Source organism: Macrobrachium nipponense, chromosome 19, assembly GCF_015104395.2.
Source record: "Macrobrachium nipponense isolate FS-2020 chromosome 19, ASM1510439v2, whole genome shotgun sequence".
NCBI classification, from domain to species: Eukaryota; Metazoa; Arthropoda; class Malacostraca; order Decapoda; family Palaemonidae; genus Macrobrachium; species Macrobrachium nipponense.
In genome coordinates, this window is record NC_061088.1 from 66,353,108 (window position 1) to 66,358,107 (window position 5,000).

The following is a 5,000-nucleotide window of genomic DNA, read 5'->3' on the forward strand; positions in this document are numbered from 1 at the left end:
CTTGGGACAGCAACCTCATCTTAAAAAACTTGTTGGGAACAGGAAATTCAATGCCGTTTGGACCCAACCCTTCTTTGAGGAAAATGCATATACTTGCCTACACACACATTTATGTATGTACTATACATCCATACATACACACATAAGTGTGTTTCTACAAAATATACTGACTGAAGTGATTTAATGTTGGTATCCGTCGCAAATTGGAAATCGGCTCATGTGAATGAGTTCGACATTGTTTAGTAACGAGAAATGTTAAAAGATTCCTCATTCTTTAGATCAGATAATCTACTGTCATTCCCTTATTAGCCTACCACAGAGATTAGTTGGCAAAACGTATTGATAAAGTGATCTAGGTCCTTTATGGAAGCTTGATACCTATGTCCTTAAATGTTGTACTACATCATGACAGCACTACCCTTAGACCTGTGTCAGCAAAGCTGCTTTCAGTTCAAAGGATACAAAGATCTTGCAAAACCTAAGAAAATATGCTGGAGATGATCCAGACTTTTTTTTATTATTATTATCTGATGCACTGGTGTTAAGGTATTGTTTATTTAAGGCGGACACTTTCTTTTAGACAGTCTCTAAACTCAGGTCTCTATAAACTTTTCGAAATTTATTCCTTAAGTCCTTTCCTAAATGCCTTGAATGTACACTTTCCGACCTCCATTATCCTTTGAGGATACAATGAAGTATTTGTCAGCCTAACTAGAGGTATTTAAGAAACCACTGACGATAGAGTTGACTCATGACTTGTTGACCAGATTTTAAAGCTACAAACGTTTCAGGTAGTTAATAATAAGAATACACACACACACACACACACACACACACACACATATATATATATATATATATATATATATATATATATATGTATATATATATATATATATATATATATATATATATATATACATCAAATATATCACTACCTTAGGTTTAGTGAACATAGACCTGTCAAGTTAGATGACCAAGAAAGCAACAGATCCACATATTAAGATGCAGAATTTTAGGAGTCAACAGAAAATGGAGGTAGGAAGAGAATTCCAGGCCTAACAGCAAAAATGATGACGACCACGAATAAGAAGAAGAAACAATACGAAATAAAGATTTCGGACTTCAAGAGTAAATGAGGGAAATGGTACCCTGTGGTTGTTAAGAGACTACCTGATAGCAGGCGAAATGACACTTCCCAAATTATTCACACCACTTTTCGGCAGCGGTAGGCCCATCTAAAGAGATAAGGAAAGGATCACTGGTTAAACAGAATTTAATCTTACAGAGGCAGAAACCAAAAGACAAGGCATACTGAAAATGAAGTCAATTATATATATATATATATATATATATATATATATATATATATATATATATATAATATGCCTCCAATGGCCCTCATCGAGAGCATGTTTATTGTATTGCTATATAAATCAACCAATAAAATTATTTCAGACCCTACGAAAGATATTAACGGAAATATGTCTTTGCAGCACCATTTCATCATTTCATAAACATCTTCAGCCATTTAGGTTAAACCTCAAAGACTATATGAGCTAAGAAGAATTTACGTGCCTACACATCGAGGGAGATGTAAATACAAAATATCATACCTCAAGGACAACGTCAGAATGAAATGCAATCGTGAGCAATGAACTACGTTGCGGGAATAATAAGAGATAGGATGCATTTGATGAAAAAATTTTTAATGAAAAATTCACCGCGGTAAGTTGAGAACGACCTGGCTGAGGCACGTTTTCAATTGTGAAGTGGCGGTCTTCCCTATATTCTGAAGGAGCGCTAGTCACTGATCACTGACGTCTATTCTCATTTTTTCACACGCACAAAATCGTGATTTTACGATCTCTTCAAGACAATTAGAATGCTCGTTGCGTATCAAATTAAAAGGCTACAGGAAGCATCAAATTTCCTCTTCCTCCGGGAAAAGTTTTGCCTATAGAGAAATAATTCATATACGTAGGCATAATTTCGAAAAGATGATGATTTACGTATACAGGGAAGGACTGGGCTACAGGTCTGTAAAACATTTTCCTGTCAACATTATTAGTGACAAAAAAATCTAGAATACAAAACTTCTATTAGCAGCTAAATGGACATGTTAACGCCATCATTGATATAGAGAAGTTGCTTTGATAATAATAAATGCAAGGTTACGGTTGAAGTTTGAATTGCACTGTTACATACAGAGGTTTGAAGATCTCCCAGTTTGCTAGCAATATTCAAGACATGGGAGGTTAAGCTAATCCCAAAAAGTAGTACAATTTGATCGATGTCATATTAAAATACCAAAAGCACAAATGAATTAAATAGTTGCCTGCAGAATACAAAAGAGGCAGAGGAATGAGAATCAACTTAAGCGGATTATAAGGCATAAAAATAATGTACACTACACGCAGCTTTGCAAATGAGGACAGAAAATGTTGTATGCCATGTTGTGTACATAGGAAGTGACGTCTAAAAGTGTGACGTATAAAAGTGTAAGCATAAGCTTGGCCTAACATAAACTCTCGAGAGCTATGATTGTTCACGCTCATGGTAACTCGTATCCATTCAACACTCCTCTCGCACATGCGCAACAGTATAGTTTTTTCTTGTAAATATTAGAACCCCTAATGACTATGCAAGAAGGAATTTCACCTTGCAATGAGGTCTTCACAATAAGCACCCTAGAGCTTATTATCATACAAGTGTATAAATCCCAGAACATATGACACACACTCCGTTATAGCACCTAATCAATAGTTTCCGGTAGTGACCACGCCGTGGTACTGTTTTTGCCTAAGCTACGCTAGCTACCAAATAAAGGCGCCACAATGAATGAGGTGTGGCATCGTTGCTTCAATTTCCTTAACAACATTATGGCTTCACAATCAACACTACCCGCAACTTCCAACTATTTTAATTGCTTAAAATTAGGCCCTTGAAATCGAAGATAATTACAACAAACATTGCAATAAATTATGCTGATATAATGATAGATGCAATAATCTGTGGCGATAATAAAGTTGCTGAAAAAAAACCTGTAGCGTTACAAAAGGAAAATGAAATACCTGTGGCGATACATAAGTAGATAAAATAACCCTCACAAATAACCACAAATCAGCGACACTGTAAATGCTATGGTGCAGAATTCTTCGCGATAATGCGATGCTTTCAGTATTCATTTAACTTAAACACTAACTTTCACAGTCTGCTTGACATAGAAACCACATCGCTTATTTTCTTTATCTCTCGCGCTTGGTTTAGCTAATACTGAATATTATATATGTTCTTTATAAAACAATGCAAAACACACTCGATATTACAGCAATATAAAAAAACACTTCGTCACCAGTCACTTAATCACCAAACTCAAAATTTCTCACAAGAAAAAAAATTCACAAATCAAATCCCACTTTGTAATAATCACTTTTTTGAAAAGACACCATCAACAACAACCTATTTCGTCGATCGCAAGACCATCTACGTATTCATCATACAAGAGGGAGCGTCGACTGCCCAAAATCACCAGGACACTGGTTGTCTCCAGGAAAACACTTCCCGCAATGAGCAACACCACAAAGTAGTGTTGGCAAGTGAGGCGATACTCTACCGCTCTCCACCTGCCCATGGCCGACCGGAAGGGCGGGGGGAGGGGGAACGATAGGGAGGAACGAGCACCTCCTTCCATTTCCAGCTAGACTCAACCCCCCACCCCAACCCAGGCCCAACGGGTGTCCAGAGTCCCCGTCTACCTCCCTGAGCAACTTGCCAATGACCCCCTAAATCGCTAACCGACACTTACTAACCTTCTTCCAACCTCAATTTAGCAAAGAGGATTCTTTTGCGTCAAAACGCTGATGCCTACGATTCCCATTCGTTCGGCTCCTAAGGTGCGTTGATATTTCAAACCTCACCTTCACTGCGATGGTACTTGTCTCGTTCTTACATAATAATCATAACATTGGGCAGCAATATAAATTACTGAGAACTATTCCAATAATGAATTCACTTTGTACTACTCATCCAAACAGTTTTTTAATCATGCTCCTTAACTTCAACATAATAGTTTTCAAACTTTCTTTATCAAAAATAGAAGAATATTACCCCTTAAAATAAACGTTATAACAGGTAACTTACGACAGTTATAATCTTTGAAGGCTTTTGCAACCATTTATCACATTATGTATCAAATCGAGCTATCAAGATTAACAAGTGCTAAATGAAACATTGTTCAACATTAAATGAACTTATCAGATTGATTTGATATCCTATTATATAGACTTAAATAATCAAGATTTTTCGTCCTTCCTATACAAATCAGTGGCAGATAAGCAATAATGGGAAATATGCCTTTAAACACATTCATCAGAAAAATAAGGGAAAAAAAAACTTTCAAATTAATATTCTGTAAGAAAATCGTTAATACAGCTGCAAGAGAAGGGAAGTAACAGGAACAGGATTAAAGCAATTCTCCCTGTTAGAAATTAAATGACAAAACTTCTGTATGGATGAAAAAAAATAATATTGCCCAGGAAAGCGTCTAACGGTTTTTGAAAAATTATCTCCGCTTGATACCATCCAGTTTCAATGCGGTCCTGTTAGTAATTGTATTAATTCAAAGAATAATTGTGTAAGTGATCAAGTTAATAAAAAAAAATAACATATATACATATATACATTATATATGTATATATATATATATATATATATATATATATATATATATATATAGAGAGAGAGAGAGAGAGAGAGAGAGAGAGAGAGAGAGAGAGAGAGAGCTACATATAGGTCAAGCCCAAGAAATAAAACTAAGCCACTGCAGAAACCCTCCACATCGAAACACGCATTGCTTGCGGCTACTAAGCGACGGTGGCAGAATATAAATGACTCGCATTAGACAGACAAACGCTCACCGTTGGCCTTTAAATATTATTTTATATTTTATGTTAGTTCTGAGACTTTTTTTTTTTGAGGGGGGGAAGGGGTTGGTAACT

The 5,000-nt window shown here is 36.0% G+C and overlaps 1 protein-coding gene across 9 annotated transcripts in view; it reads right to left on the reverse strand.

The window, feature by feature from the left end:
* Positions 1 to 5,000, reverse strand: part of LOC135217893 (uncharacterized) — a gene marked incomplete at its 3' end in the record, with an annotated part of 656,594 nt that overhangs the window by 206,138 nt on the left and 445,456 nt on the right. For 6 of the 9 annotated variants that reach the window (XM_064254011.1, XM_064253994.1, XM_064253964.1 and 3 more), the window contains 1 exon segment: positions 3,463 to 3,574. 9 annotated transcript variants of the gene reach the window in all.